The sequence below is a fragment of the Musca vetustissima genome, unplaced genomic scaffold (genome assembly GCF_032173495.1).
Source record: "Musca vetustissima isolate MV318-11 ecotype Yass unplaced genomic scaffold, APGP_CSIRO_Mvet_v1 utg3273, whole genome shotgun sequence".
NCBI classification, from domain to species: Eukaryota; Metazoa; Arthropoda; class Insecta; order Diptera; family Muscidae; genus Musca; species Musca vetustissima.
Window position 1 is genome coordinate 331783 of NW_026887631.1, and position 17827 is coordinate 349609.

The following is a 17827-nucleotide window of genomic DNA, read 5'->3' on the forward strand; positions in this document are numbered from 1 at the left end:
TATATTTTATGTTGCAAATAATAAAATATTTAAAAAAAATAAAAAAAATATTGTTAGAATTAACGAAATTACTATAAAATTACAGAAACAATGTTAAAAACGAATACAGTTTATATTGTATGGCAACACTACTTCTGCAAAGAACCATGTCGACGTTTATTTTTGTCGCAGTTCAAAATTTCAATTCACGTGAGAAGCAGAACAGGAGGTAGCTTCTGAAGTGAAGTGTATGTGTGAAGTGAAAAGAACACGCCGTGAGTTCCAGAACATACCCGTATATATTTTCTATTGAATTATTTATATTCCTCATTGTATACGGTATACAAAGATCAGCCCGGCCGAATTTGCCCTTGTATTACTTGTATTAAATGGTTCCCTTACTGCAAGAATTTACTAATTTTTAATATTTTTTTCATATTATAAAGGAAAAATTGTTATTGTAATAAAAAGTTGTACATTCTGGCAGTTTCTGAAACATTTTTATAATGTATCTGTCATCATAAAATTGCATTTTCTATTTATTTTTCTTCTATTTGGAAATTCCTTTCATATGACTTTTGTGTAAACATTGTCATGTTGTCGCTCGCATTCGTCTACAATACTTTCAAATAGATTTCAAAGGATATTCTTGTATAAAGAAAACCTGTAGTGGTCCTTAGCCTTATATTTCTTTATATGGATGGATATTTTTCTTATCCATCCATTCGTTATTATCGTTCATACAAACCAATATCCTTTGTGGGTTAAGTCATCTAATCGCTAAATGAAATCTTTAAGTAAACATATGACCAACTTTTGTACTTAGTTCTGTGGCCTTCTTGTCAATATCCGCCTTAAATGCATGGCATATGAGTAATGATGGATAATTCTCCTTGAAAGTAAGACACAAAAACCGACCTTTAAGAGCTTAGTTCGAAATTTAGATATACCAGTACGAAACACATAAACATATTAATAAATTAAACATATTAATAAATTAAATTATTATATTAATTGTATTTCATGCATTGTATGTAAACAGTGATTATATTTTATTATTTCGTTCGAATGTTTTCAAGATTCAGCAATTGTCCACAATTTACCAATAATAGATAATTAAACAACGATACTAATCGTTTTACCCACATTCGTAAGTAACAAATATCTGTTTGTATATACTTTTTGGTAATAATCTTTCACCAAATGACATTGACACTTTATGGTTTTTGGTAAAAATATGTTTAATGGACTTGACAGTCTGTAGCATCCGTGTATGGCACTTTGCTATGTTGGTTGTCATCACCGTCATCGTCATCATCGAGGTATTGTAATTGACTTAAGGTTGTCTTTATCACCAACAATAAAAACGCCATTATATTGACATTGTAGCATTAATGGCGGCATGCTCCTGTTCTAAACACTCCTGCACACACACATACACAGTCGACATACTTACATTATTGTTAATTACATTTATTGCGGTATGTAATCGAATAAAGAGTAGCTCTTTACCTATACTTTACTTTGTATGATTTAACCAGGGTTGGGAGTTGTGTTAAAAAACGATTCCCCTAATGCATTAAGATTTCCAGAAATTTAAACGGCATTTACATCATTGACAATTGAAACCCACTGGGTTAACGAAATCCGGTTAAAGGTAAACGTACTATTACAAATATGAAAAAAATTAAGTAATACGGCATTTACATTAGAACTTTTTACCGGGTTAACCTACTTTATGAGGATTTATTTGGCATATATTCAAAGGAATTGAAAATTTAAACCCACTGGGTTAACCAAATCCGGTTAAATGTAAACGACCTTTAATTTTTATTTTTAAAACGAGGGAGCGAATTTTTCATTTATCCGTATTTCCAACTCTGATGTCTTTTTCGAAATGTGATCACACACAAACATATTTACATGTATTTGTGCATCATAAAATCGTTGTTCTAGCCGATAAAAAATAACAGATGCTTTCACTTTATGTTATTTGGAGATAATTTTGTTTACATTACGATTTTAATAGACTTGTCAATGTATGTGTGTTGGTGTGTGTGTTTATGTAGGGTGAATAAGGAAGTGCAGACTAGAATAGCGGGCGAATGCAATTTATGAGCTATTTGTCATATTCTATGAATTGATGACGAAACAATAAATACGAAACACGCTGAGGATGTGAATTATTAACCCAATAATAGAATTTACAGAACTTTTCTCAAAAATAGAATAAGCAAGAATAAGAAGATCTGGCCCAGAGCTGTTTCGTCCTTCTCCTCGTTCTGAAGTTTCCCTGTAGGGAAATGAACCAATTTTAAACTAACTTTAAACTAATTTTAAAATAGTCACTACTAGTCCATTTATCGATTATTTTTCTTTGGACCAACTGACTATTTTTACATGGCGATGATCGCGGTAGTAGTCAGTAACTTTTCAACTGGTTACAAACTAGTTATTTTTAACCGATTTATAGTTAGATTAAAAAAATGCAGATAGTCATCGGTCTAAAAGAGATTAATTTGTATGTAGAATTTTCGAAATGACTATTAGTTGGTATATGTTAATATAACCATTTACTAACTTAACATGGCTAATTTGTAATTATACCAATTCTGCAATGTTTGAATCTATGAAATAACGTTAGACAATATACAATTTCAGTTTAGAATTCAATATATTTTATTATAAATAGTTGGAAAATTATATACATAGGTGGAAATACATAAAATATGTCAAATAAATAATTCATCACAGAAAATTAATATAAAATACTGACTTATATTTGTTTTTTTGTATACATGTGTTGTGAAAGTGACGTTTTTTAATAATATGCAATGCTTTTTGGACCTCTTTCTCTGGATCCACTGGAAGTGGTCGCAGGGCGTCCATAAGGCACTCGAAAACATTTTGGAAATCTTTTAGGTAGGCTGATGAACACCTGAAATATAGTGAAATTAAAATTCGAATTAGAATAGTTGGTTTTAATTTATATAATAAATTACTTACTTACTTTCACTGATTTTGGCGGGGACTCCATGTTTTTATTGCATGACTTTGTTAGAAACTTTACAAATATTCTGTATATGCGCTACAAATTAAAAAAAAATGTATCTATGTTAACAGATTCTTCTCTTAGCTTTTTACATAATTTTCTACGATATATTATTAAAACACTTACCAATTCATTTTTAATTTCACACCTAAAGAGCACAACTACAATTAATTACGATTTACACGTCTTCACTCTCCGAACTTTCAAACAGAATGATTTTTCTTCATCTTTGCATTCGGTGTTGTTGTGTGGAATGCAATTCTAACGGTTTCTTGTTTTGCGTGTGTTATTTTTTTGACGACATGAACATATTTTTGGTTTCAATGTGGTTGAGTCTTAGATGACTTTCTAGCTAATTTATAATCAGTTGAATAATAATTTCTTTATAACTAAACATTTTGTAAACTAGTTGATGAAAGTCCTACAGGGTTGTTAGACTTGCTGTACACCGGCTACAGTACTTAGCAGTATATTTGATTATATTATATTCTCGATCTGTATTAAAAAATCTTGTGCCGATATACCTTTTATATTTAAACTCTAAAAATAAAAACGAAACTGTCTGCAATAGGTTGCAATATTTTATTACTTCCCAATTAAAATACAAATGTATAAAAATAAGAAATAATAGAGAGCCATAAAATAGATTTTGTTTACATTTGCTGCTCTGCTTGGCCATATTTTTGTTAGCTCCAGATATTTTTCGGCCATAAATTAAAGAATTCCTATTAGCAAACGCAACGTTTGCTATCTATAAAAAAGTTTATGTTGGAATTTTTTCAACATCAAATTTTATTAAGTAATTAATAAAATTATAGATAGAAAAGTGATTTTTTTTCTAGTTATCTTTACAGTCGGTTTTGGGGTCGCTTATATTAAGGAGTGGTATAGGAATGTGACCGAGAAGTTGTCACAAATTCGTTATATAATTCTAAAATTTTATACATATACCAACTCCGGTGAATTTCTCGCTTTCCACCAACAACAACAGGAAAATCAATAAATTGTTACTAAATATTTACATTCAAAATATTTAACGTTTGCGCATTTAATTCGACGGTTTGATGGTAATGTTAAATTCCGTGTGAATGTTTCAATAAAAATTCAATTTGTCAAAAAAAAAACGTCGAATTCGTTTTTAGATGGCGACGATGACTGCCTAGCGAATCTTTCAATGTTGGCCATACAAAGGCAATAGGTCTGTACTTGAAATCAATTTGAAATTCTCTGCATGAAGTGTGTTATCGATTGTTGTTATTTTCATGATTTGTTTTGTGCTGAGTTTTCCTCCAAAGACCTCTTCGGCATAAAAAAATCCTCCCCTTGAAATTGGGGTTTGTTTCGCACCGAACACTGGTAGTCAGTCAGCAAGTATGTTAAGATCTATGCTTCTTCGATATAGACAAACTTTTTTCTATTATATATTTAGTGGGTTTGGGTAGAGGGAGGATACCGGAAACAAACAATGGAAAACAAAAGTTGATAACAATTAAAGGCGAGAATTGACATTGGCTTGGGTACAAATTTGAATTAAATGATTCGAATATACATATTTTCACTATTCTGCACAGTATTTTTAAAGAAGTTACTGAATTACTCATAAAACGCTGACACAAATAGCAATTCAGAGATATTTTTGAGAATTGTTAACACTTCACGTGTTGTCGCACTATGTTCGGCACGAAGTTTGGACTCGACGATAAGGATGTCGTCCATTTCATTTTTATTTTTAGGTAAACTTTTTTATATAACAGGACCTGCGAATTATTTAATTACACTGTATCATAAAATCGCTATAGGGATACAAATCTCTTCACTTATTTTCAAAATTATTGTGGCCAAGAAAAAAATACAAGTTTGAACAATGTATTAAGTTTCTTGTGGTATATGACAATCAGAAGATTGGAAATAACAACGAAATTTGCAAAAAAAAAAAAAGAAAGAAAAAACAGTTTTATCGGTGGCAGGTGGCACTCAAATCAAAGATATCACAAAATGAACAGCAACTGCTCTGGAAAAAAACTTACCTTAATAGCAGACCAGCCAGGTAGCATATTATGAACCCTTTCTTGTTAAGCTTTTATTTTTTTCTGCTTCTTCGAATCGCAGGCACAGAATGTTTGCACCTGCTCTCCATGTTAAGGGCGTATGCACAAATGTGTGTTAAATCTGAATTCATGATCATCAAAATAACAACAACAACAAACAGCCAATGTTGGAAATTCTCAGGTATACTCCGAACATGTTGTGTACTGGTGAAACTGGTGTATAAAATAATATGGTCAACGATATAAAAAATGCGAACACATGTTGCTTGCCGGCCAAGCTGCTGCACAAAATGTATCATCATGAGATGGATGGTGTGGAGAGTAAACAAAATAACTAAATTTCGATTTTTAAAATCAGACCATGTAATTATTACACGCAGTATTTCTGGCTAAACATTAATTACATTGCGAAATACAAGCGAGTGTATCAAGGGACCAACCCCCTAATTTCGGTTTCAAAAATCGTAAATGAGTCGCATCGATTACAGAGGAAAGTCTACCCGAAATTGTAAGTATTGGAACTTAATACAAATTAATCGCATATATTTCGGAACAAATTTCTCAAATTCTCAAAATGTTTCAAAATAAAATAAAAAATATGTTGCAAGATTTTTCGACGGATGTACAAGTATATTTGAAATTTTAAGAAAATATACATTTACATGCATACACTTCCCCCCCTCGAACATGCTAATTTATGGCTAAAGTGTCAGGAGGAAATAGTCGAAATAGTCGAATAGAATAGTCTTATTATTCATTCGGCTTGCTTAATATTTGTCCATATGTGAAAGGAATATCTAAAGGAATTACTTACATCAGATCATAAGATAAAATTTATAAAAGCTGAACCTCAAGAGCCTTTTTGTTTTTGTGTGTGCAAAAAGTCATGTTTTTTTTAAACAGATAAATCGGACTGGCTGGTCCAATTTAAACAAACACATGTCATTCCCGGTCAAAATCGACTGTCTGTATATCGGATGAAAATTTATGTGGGATCTATATCTACTTGTAGATCAAGGCTCACCTTGAGCCGAACCAGATTTAATGGCTAGTTGTATAACAAATCATATTTTACTGTACCACAGTGTAATGTAGGGTATAGCAATTCCCACCTCTTTTTCACGAATAACGTTTGTTGACATTTAAAATGATTACATAATGTTATGTCGTTACGTCATTATGCTATTCAATTTAGTTCAATTGATGACCAACCACCAATGACGGTTTATTGAATTGGTCATTCATCACGACGGTAAGATCCAACCATAGGGGAAATAGAGAATTTTCACTAACTTAACTGCTAAGCAACTCAAATATATCGCCAAACTTCGTCAAATACGTCTACGACGAGGTCTTAGTTAAACGGTGGGGGTGGGTTCAATGACACCGCTGACTGCATTTACAATAAAATGTTGTATTTCCTTTGGGATGAATTGATATTAACTAAGCCCTTGGTGTAGTAATTAAAACTAAGCGCACAAGCCACATGTTTCCAACCCCCTTTCTTTGAACTTTATTTGATACTCACAATTGGGTGGGTGCTGAAGTCCTCCAAGAAATGCAATGCAAAATACCTTCTTCTGACTCACACGGCCAAACGGTATTCCTGACATGACTCACTCGACGAAGTTTAATTTCTGGGAAATGTAGAAAATTCCGGGTGGTGAGGGGGATGAAGGCAAATATAATTCTGCAATAAGTTTTGCGTAGATAGAAATTATTTCGCTTTAAAAGGGTGTTCGATTCAAGTTTTCTTTTCGATTTCGTTTTACAATGCAGTTGAACGTTTGTCACCACACACACACACCCACTCCTGCAGTCACATACATATGCAGATGGATGTATTCGAACATATGCACTGAAATTGCCAGCCTGAAATAAATGCAGCAATAAAAACTTTTGTTGACTTCCCGAAGAAGTTTTCCACGCGAAACTGGCAAAAAGTTTGTCATCAAAAAGAAATTATTCAACTTCATATGGGGTAGGATGATTGTGTTATGGTTGACATTGTTGGCAGCAGAACATTCGTGCGTTTTCTTCTCGCAAAAAAAGAAAACAGAAAAACACACGCACACACGTTTCACGTGAAAGTTTTTTCCACATCTGTGCCAAAGTTTGTTTCTGTCTTTAGTCACGATGTGCATCTTTAAGATGGCTTTCTGCTCTACAATATTTTACGTGTAAGATGACATGAGAACAGCCAGGCCAGTATATTTAATTCGATTATTGAACAAGTTATGGGCTAGGCGAAAGGGAAGGATGGTTTTGAAACTCAGATAGGATTTCAAATTCCATATGATATGAGTTCGCAGCAAAATCGTATTTACAATCCACCACTGGGGAGAAGTATATTTGATTTCTATGAATTAGTACTTGATAGATTGTAAATTATTTTTTGATCGACAATGCCCTGTATTTTTTTTAATTCGTTATGGAGTTCAATTAAATGTATCCATCCATACAATGGAAAATCCTTATTGGAGAATTAAATATATTTAAGTAATAATCTTCAAATATATAGTTTTGCTATTAAATCCAATAAATATCGATTGGCTCCGTACACATCATAAATAAAAATCTAATTTTAATTTGTTTGCAAATGGCGATGATTCGTACATATCACCCATTATATTTTATTGCAGATTGCTTGAAATCTGTAAAAATTTATGAACTGCATAGAGTAACTTCTGGTATTGTGGACCATGCGTCAAATGTGGACCACCCCCCATATCTAAGAAAATGCTTGAAATATGCCAATGCTGCCTTGATAAATGTTTTTCTAATTAGTGAAAACAAACATCAAACTTGGTTTTTAATAAATAATTGCAATGTTGAAAATTTAGTAGGTGAAAATGTAGCTCTGATCTTAAAAGTGTGACTTGAAAATTTTTTAGCACAATAGTCGAACGATTTTGTAAAATAGTGGCGATATGTAATTACTTTCGGTTATTTTTACATTTTTATTCATTTTGAAGCCGATAATTATTTTTAAATAAAAATATTCATGTCGGGTAATGTGGACCACTATAAAAAAGTGGGACATTTTCATGAGGACGAGTTCGAAACAAGGGCGCATTTAATATGCATTCAAAATACCGAAAATGGGGTGGCTTAAATGGGGGCTATTCCAAAACATAAACCCATTTATTTTTGCATTTATTGTTTGCAATAAATTGAAATTTATCACAACCAATCCACAACCTACCTTTAACTTACATATACCCACACACCCATTATATTTTATTGCAGATTGCAATAAAATTTTTTGACAAATATATAAATCTGTAAAAATTTATGAACTGCATACATACATACATACATACATGCGTATATGAGTGTGTAATATACAGTGTGGAAAATTCTTACCAATTGACCAGCAAACATTTCTAGTCCACAAAGATATATGTCATTGTGAAGCAATCCACTATTTTTAAACATATCAAGATTACTACGAATTGATGTAAAACTCATTCTCTTAATTTATCCGATTAGATTTAATGCATCCCTGGTTTAAATATATATAACAACAACTCTGTAAATTATTTAAGATTTTTATCGATCTTTTAAGAATATTAGCGAAAAAGATAAACAGATTTTGTAAAGCAGAAAAGGGTATAAAAGATCGAAGAAAATACAAGAAGTTGCTCATTCGGACATCTCCATTCAAACACGATCGTACTATCCATTTGATAAGATCGCACAGAGTAGTAATACAGTGTTTATTTCAAAATAACCAAATCCTCGGTATTATTTATGAATCGCTACAAATTGCGAAGCAAGGCTGTTTCGCAGACATCCAACATTCATTCATTGGCGCCCAACGTGGGGCCCAAGAGACCCGTTACAGTATTACGCCCACTCGTTGGGCGTCACAATATGATCCCAATATGATCCCAATCATAACATACATATAGTATAAATATGTACTGCTAGAAGCGATAGGTGCATAACGTGTTCCATATAAATGTCAGATAACCACACAGGTACCTAAGCATCTAATATAAATACCAAAAAATCCGAAGTTAATTTAAACAAATTAAAAAAATGTTTGCCGGGAGAATCACCATCTTCATCATCGCCACGTACGGATATGTATGAACATAAATAACTTGCGGTTTGCTGTGTGTATATGTGTGAGTGTTTTAAATTTGCAAAGGTATTATAACTCCTAAGCACACAACGATAAAAATCTTTCATTACATTTGGGGTTGCGACAAAAAAATGAAAAAAAGAGGACCTCTTTCCTCGACACCAGATGCTGGCGATGATGATGATGATGTCAGGGAGGGAGCATGCCAGTGTAATGTTTATACTCTGCTCAATTTCATTTGTGATTTTGTTTAGCCATTCATGAGTTTCAATTTATGTTCTTCAAAGTTTGTTCTTTTGCTGTGGTTTTGTTTTCTTTGCGTTCATTTAACATTTCTATTGCTCATCACCCTACAAGTCGGCGCCTTTCACAGCCAGAACGGGGACATTCCCGAACGCTATGGATTACGACATCGAGCGGGGAGTGTTTTCATCTATTAAATTATGTATGATACTTAAGTGACTGCTAAAAAGCGTTTGAAGCATCAAACGTTTGGTGCGGAGAGGCATGTGGAGAGATGGAATGGAGTGCAAAGTTATTTTTCAGTGTCCTGAAATGGCGTTTTCTGTAATCATCAAATACAAATCTAAAACGTATGTATGGAAAATATTGTATGTGTTCTTTGTGCTACACAGTGAGATTATAAGGGGTTTGGATAAATATTTGGGGCAAAAAAAAAAAAAAACATTAGCTATGTTGCAGAGGATGTGATTCGTTGGGAAAGTCGGTCTTAGTATATTGGTAGTTTGCTTCACTTTGTATCTAAATAATCTGGTCGAAAAGTACAAGAATATTTTGAAGTCTGAAGAGTTTTACATATTTGCGTATGTTATTGTTTCTTTTTTTCTCATCAAACAAACGACATTCTATGGTTATTGAATTCACATTTAAATGATATAGAAATGGCAGATGATTTAACCCATTGGGTTCTGATTATTTTCCTTGTCCCTACAACTACTTTCTATGCACAGAATTATAAAAAAAATCCTAAATAGGATATGAAGACAATTTGACGTCACTACATCCATTCATTGAAAAATCCAATAGCTCCAAAATCATCTATTAATAGAGTTCTCCTAGTACATAGCACAGCTATCAGACATGTCACAGAAGAAAATTCCAATTCTTCAGAAAACGGAAAATTATAATTATTTTTGTTTTGATTAGAATAATATTGCCCTAATGAAACTAAGAAAATGGTATCAATTTTCGGCATTCATCAAATCGATCGGAATCTGAAGAAGGTTAAACAAAAACAATCGGAATGGAAATACATTTAGAACCGATTAGATTAGTAAATCAGCTACATCTTGAGGGCGTTTTGTAAATTCTTCGAATATTTCTAGATTCCAATAAGACACATACTCATATATTCTCATTTATTTCCCTTTTTTTGTTTCAGTGTAGTTGTGGTAAATGAGAGTGAGCGTTAATATGCAAAAAATGGGGAAAAACAACAACAACAACAACAAACAATTGAACAAATTTCCCCACGGTTACAAAAAGAAAAATAAATTTTTTTATATGCTGGTTTGCTTTGTTTATTTTCCCGAAACAATTTATGGTTCGGTTTCATTTGTGTAACCTAGATTTTTGGCAGACTTGCGTTAATGCAACCACAAACACATCTCCAACATGACGTGCCGTCGCTGCTTTGCTCTGCTATGCTTAGATGAAGAAATATTTTAACATCAGCATCAAATGCTTATGGTTTTGAGAATCAGCAAATAGCATCCATTGAGCACAAATATGCCATACTCCTACATTTCTGCACACACACATACAACACACACTGACACAATATCCTTAAAGCTGTCTTATATGGTAGAATACTTGTCAACGACATATGTATAAGTATGTGCATCCATATGCCGGTAGTTGCACACGCTACTAGCTCTAGTATGCAGTTGAAGCTAAATTATTACTCCTAGTTGATATTAATCGCTGTTGGTGGTTTCCGACTCGTTCAGCTAACGAAAAGTCAAACCATTATCTGGTGTCTAATCTTTCCAGTTAGAATTTTGCGTAATTACAGCCTACTGTCGGAAATTAGGACATTTGAAAATGCGAGTGGTGTCGAGCATTAGCTACTGCTGCTTCGGCTGTTCATTAGGAACCCTTAAACACTGCACTAAATTACAATTTCCATATAAAAGTGTCAAGATTGGAATGGGAATAATTGAAAAAATGCAGATAATTTTTAGCGAAGTAAATTACTTGAAATATTATTTTAAGGAATGTAGACGAAATAAAATGATCCCACACTCTGATCCAAATGATGAAATATGGTACTTACCAGCTGGATTAAGATATCAACAGGAATTATATTGCCATAACATGACTTAACTGGCATATCATTCAGTGCATGATGGCCGCCTACCCAAGTGACCCCATATGTCTCGCCGAAATAGCCAATGTGTTGGTAAAAGGAAGGAAAATGGATCACAGCCACAAACAACTACAGCGGCAGCAGTATCATCCTCCACGTTGGTCCAAATGAGGCCAAAAAGCTGCAAGTCGAGACCAATAAATAAATACGACATTGTAACTGAAAGACGATGGCAAATACAAGGCAATGGCCGGCCTTTGTTAGTTCCCGTGTTTTTCCACACACATCCGCATACACACCTATATATGTTTATAAAAAAATATAATTTAAGTTACAACCAGAAGGTATCTTCCTCATGTGTGCGATTAAAAACTCCAGGGAATCGCCGCTACACACAACAAATGAGAATGAGTTTCGTGGGAACAATGAATACAAGGAGAACTCGAAGCGAAACAAAGGAACAATGGATGAATGTAATTTCGACGATTAGGGTTCTGCTGCTGCTGCACTGCACGGTGAGAATGGTGTGCGTTGGAGCAATTTAAATTGCCACATACATTTCCTGCAAATCAATTCAAAACTAAGCCATGATTGCTGTGATCATGGTGCTGTGAGAATTTTTAAGCCGAACTTATTTTTCAAGCTTTATTCGAGAAAGTCTGTTCTGGGATCATAGAAAAAGACTCGATTGAGAGTATCGAATTTCCAAAGTTTAGAACTAGTTTTTCCCTTTTCCAAAATGAATACCGAATTGGAATGGTCAACTTAAATTATAAACATATTTGAAATCAAATTTTCACTTTAATGGAGCTTTCCATGTACGCAGTTCCTATTCATTTGTATATGAAAGAAACAACAAAATATCAAATACTAGCAAAATAACCCATTTTCCAATTTCTTTCAACGTATAGTTATGGCAAAGAAGAACTTTTTCTAATAAAACCAAAAGCTGGCATAAAAAACAATTCTTTGGAAATAAACCCCTGCAACCCCTTTTTAACATTCTCCAAACGTAGTATTCCTGTTGTGGCTATTATAACGTCGGGGTGTGTTCGTGTTTCAATTCCCTTTTGTTTCAGGCGTTTTCCTTTGTTTCTTTGTTGCTGTTGTTGTGACTTCGATATGCTTAGATATTCCTATCGTTTATTCCTTGACAACTGAAAGTGATGGCCATTGCAGGAGGGGATTGGTTGAACAATAGTACATACGCATTTTTAAGATGCTAATCGAATTGAATGTCCTTGTCAAAATTAATTCTTTTATGTGCGGCAATTATTTTGGGATGCATTTGAAGAATACAAAGTGCCTACTTAGGATTAACAAAAAACAAACATGAAATGTGACATTTCTTTACAAGTACGTGTGTGTGTGGAGAGGAGGACATCACAGAAATGCTCAATTACTGAAATTCTCAATGCGACGTTTATGTAAAAAATTGGTTATCCTTTAATAATTTCTTAGAAATGGTTTCTACGGAAAATGAAAGAAGCCGATGAGAACCTATCACCTCGGTTCTCATCGGCTTCTTTCATTTTCTCAATCAATTTTAAGCGTGAAGATACATTTATTACAAAACACCAGTGGATTCATCAACATTTTGGAATGTATTCCCCTTTTTTCTTTCAAATAATGTTATTATAAATTTAAATTCATTACTCAGTAAAATATTATTGTGTTAAGCAATTTTGAAACAGCTTCATCAAATATGGAATTCTTACAAGGTATTAATCTGCATTAATTGTATATTACTATCAATTAGGCACAAATGATTTGAAGACTTTTGGATGCGTGACATTGCCTACTTTCTCATTTTCTTTGGCTTCTGCTAAGCCAAAAAATAAAAATTAGGCAAAGAATAAGACAGGGAAGAAATTAAATCAGATTTCTATAAAAACCCAATCACATGGTCAAGTTGAAGGCAGAATTGTGTCGCGTGCCCCAACACGATAGTATTAGTTGTAGTAGTAGTAATGCAATTAAAAATACATGTGTATCAGAGGATATATTTTAATTAATTCACATATAGCACGCAATATTTACGTCTATAGGATTGCCTTTCGAACAACAAAACTGTGATGGCTAGTCGGATAAATTTTTTGTGAGGCAAGAAACACATTATTAAGGAGGCTTTTCAATATTTCGGGTTAAAAAAGAATGTGGAACTTGAACTGCTGCTACAATATTCCTTGGGCTTGATATGATAGCGATAAAAACACAGATTTTAGTTTCGATTTCATAAATCTTTAAACATGAGTACCGAGAAGTCAAACCCCTAATATAATTAGGTTTTAATCAGTTTTTTTGTTATACTTCACAAAATAACTGGATTATCATCTATCTAATTATTTGGTGAGGTATAACCACCGTAGATTCACTGTGCGTCAAATTTTGTATGCAGCTGGATTCAGGTCAGATTTTGGATTTTGGATATCAAAATACCAATTTAACCCGAGCATTGCGAAATTGACCGTGCAGGAAGAGTTCGCAGCAGTTTCATTGATGATTCGGAAGACTCTTTCGGGAATTGCCAGTATTAAAAAAGTGATATTCCCATTGACTAAAGTGGCATGTAAATGATGCAGTTGTTCGTTTCACAAGAACAGCCATTTATTTCCACTCCCTAACTGCTGTTTTCAGTTTCACTTTGTATTTCTATGATTTCTATTGAAATGTTAAAAGGTGGGCTAAAAGCTCTTCACCACCACATTGGCTCAGGTTTCTAATGACTTTCTATAATTCATTGACACCGACAATGGTGGACAACAAATAACGCTAACATTAGTTCGAAATTCTACTTCCTTAATGGGGTGTGCCGCACATTGCTAATCTCAAAAGGTTGAGCAGGCATGTGGAATCGACAATTCATAACACTTAAATGCAGAACAGAAATAACAACAAAAACAATAACAACAACAGCTGAAATGTGTTACGGCTGAAATGATTGGAGAAAATGTTAATGTACATTTCATTCTTCCAGGCATGGAGATGAGGTACATGTCAGAAATGCCTTTGGCTAAGGTGGAAATGGAGAATACTTATACAAGTGGTTGGTTGGATGTTTCGATGGTGATTGCCCACATAAGGGTTTTTTGTATATTTTGGTATCGAAGGGCCATGTGCTGTACTATTTTCTAAAAAACATCCTCCTCAATCATGTACATGTGGTCCATCTCTTTACACTTGAATAATTATGTATTGCTGGTCATCGTGTCCAATGTCGTTCCAAGTTCCTGTGCTGTACTGATTTTATTGGCAAAGAGTTTCTGTTGGAATTTCTGTTTCTCTTTCGTTTTCCTTTTTATTTTTGTTCCTCTTTTAATAATAAAAAAGTGATGGTGCTCTGGGAACATGTGTTTCGATATGCGTGTGAGTGTGTCGAAATGGAATTAAATCTGCTGGCCGGGAGTATGAATCACAGACAGTCCCATAAGAGTGTTAAAATCCATTTAAATGCAATAAATTCCGTTGTAGTTGAATATTGGTATTTGAGTACATGCGTATGTGTATGTGGGTTAGTGGGTGTATGTGTGTGTGTTTTGTCAAAGCATACAAATGGTTTGGCTATGTTCATTGAAAGCCACCCTCACGGGGACTATGTGTAATACGCACAAAGACACAGTGGTCAAAAGTAAATGAGCACCAAGATGGTCAAATCTCACTGAGACGCCTAACATGAAGTATGAAGAAGAGAACCTCCATAATTATTGGATAACCAGATCCTTCTGATATTAAAAATAAGAAGTGAATGTGTGTTAAATCGATGAAAATTTTATGTCATACAATTCATGCATACATCATTATTCGTCAAACTTTTATTAAAAAAAACATCACATCCACTTGGGACTACTGTGCACCATAAAACCTACCTATAGGAATGTTGTGGCCAAGTTTGCTTCAAGGGGTTGAATAAATTTGCTTTGTACGACAAAACATTTGAAACAATTTCGAAAGATAAGGGCGATTTCACAACAATTCCCTCTATTTGGCTACATTTGTAGTTCACCAGCAGCAGGGGGTGGTGATTTTCTAAACAATTTAATATCACATAATGACGCTTGCGTGTCAATTGCAATGTTATTCGACCCATAGATACGGGCAATATTTTCACTATCTAAAAACGGAATCAATTTTCAATAGAAAATGAAAATTCTTTAGAGCAAATGAAATGGAAATGACTTGAAAATGCAGAAACTTTGCCATAAATAGACAATTGAAACGATGGCGCAAACATTTCATTTGCCATCTCCTTCACAAATCGTCGTTCACAGAAAAGCACAAATAATTATGGCGGAACAAGCTGAAAACGAAGTGCATCACAGCATTTAGCATTGCAAGTGTTATTAAGCTAATGACTGCTACTTCAGAAGGAGGCTGGCTGGTTTCCTACCGAGATTATGTTGCCACGAAGGAAGTTTTCCCGATTTCTTTGTCCGTGTTCTCAACATTTTTATGCATAGAATAACGAGGATCTGAAAATAAAGCAAACATCGAAACCATCAACGTTTTATTAAAATTCCTTGTGGGATTGTAGGCTATTCGCTTTTTTCCTTTTCTTGTTTAATTTGTGCCAAAGCTGATTTCTAAATGGATGTCTTGACAGGATATTAATGAAACAACTGTTATCCAGACACAGGAGTAATTTCTTAGAATAGGATATACCCAAACGTACTTATTTTCATTGAGGAAAAATGTTGGGTTGAGGGTTAGCAAATGGCTACAGCGGTTTTAGATGTCCCGTTCGTTAATGTAAGTTCTAATGCATAATGCATAACTATGAAGGATTTGAGTAAATTATTAGAGCTTAACCGTTAAAGGGGGAGCAGCAGTCATGAGGTGCGGATGTGTAATATTGTGAATAGAAGTTATTTCATTTTAAAATAAAAATTTTATCAAATAATTATTTACCATAAAGTATACGAAAAATCGCAACAATAAAACAAAGAATTTTGCATAAATTCAATGACTTAAACATGTATTTCTTACAAATGAGTTAAACAAATGCTGTCGCATTGCTAAGACAAACCCGTATTTTCTGTCTTATTCATAATTAGCATTTGTTAATTAATCCAACGACTTAACCTATAGTGCAGACAATTAAAAATACATTTCTCCTGGGGGATTATGTTGCACGCGTATTAATCGAGGTAACCGCAAATTCCAAACAAATACACGCTTCACATACCCGCAGGAGAGAGAATATGTGTGTGTTTGTGAGTATGTGTATCAATGTCAGTGCCAAAACAAATACCCGAGAATATTTACATGGGGGGCAAATAAAAGAATACCATCGGTAGGAAATTTGATTCACAACATGGATTCGTGATACAAAACTGGCATAGACAATAATTTATGGCCGCTCACTCTCCAAGTCTCGCACGACGACAAAACCAACACACAAGCAACAATATGACAATCACACGGCCGGCCAACAACTTATAACAAATGTTTGTTCTTCTACTCTTCTTCTTCTTCTGCCACTTCCTCAAGTCCATGGAGAAAATGCTTGGCGACTTGAAGCTAGTGTGTGTCATTCTTTGTGTTTGTGTTGTGGGTCTAGGCCAGGGACTAGGCATGCTAAATGACAATAAAAACCACAAACTTCATTCATATCCATACACCGACTATGAGGAATACAAACGACTTTGTAAACTTTTGCAGTTGTTGTAGACCCTAGAGAAAGACAGAGAGAGCGAGAGCGAGAGAGGTGTGTATGTGTGTGCGTGTGTATATATTTTTGTACACATCTCTTGTATGTAGTTAATGAATATGCATCAGCTGATATTTATTCACTAACCCCGACAAAGTTCATGGCGGAAAGTTCACAAAGTTGATTCTTATTCCGCTCATAAAATGCAAAACAGTCATAACTGGCAGATTTTTTCTTGGGTTTGTAATTTTTTTTTTTAATGAAAAAGTTGCACAATCATGAATCATTTGTGCAAAGGTTATCATTCATTGTCTTGAAGAGAAAATACTCCGCAGGATGAATGGCAAATGTGATGCAAATTGAAGTCAATGATGTTCGCCGTAGCTTTGGACTACAAACATCAACACAGGGAAATGAGGTTAATATTTAATAATTATAGTTGAAAAATATGTCATATACATTGTTTTTTTTTTTTAATACTCAGTAATGCAAAATTCTAAATAGCTCTCTGAATTCACACTCGTTTACTAAACGTTATTGTAGAAAGACAACATTTAGTAACAAATTAAAACAAAAATTGCTACAAAATATCGAATACACAGACAGAATTAATAATATTCACTCAACTTTCCAACCCTACCACCCTTATTATCCTTAAGAAATGCAGATGAACATAGGTTTT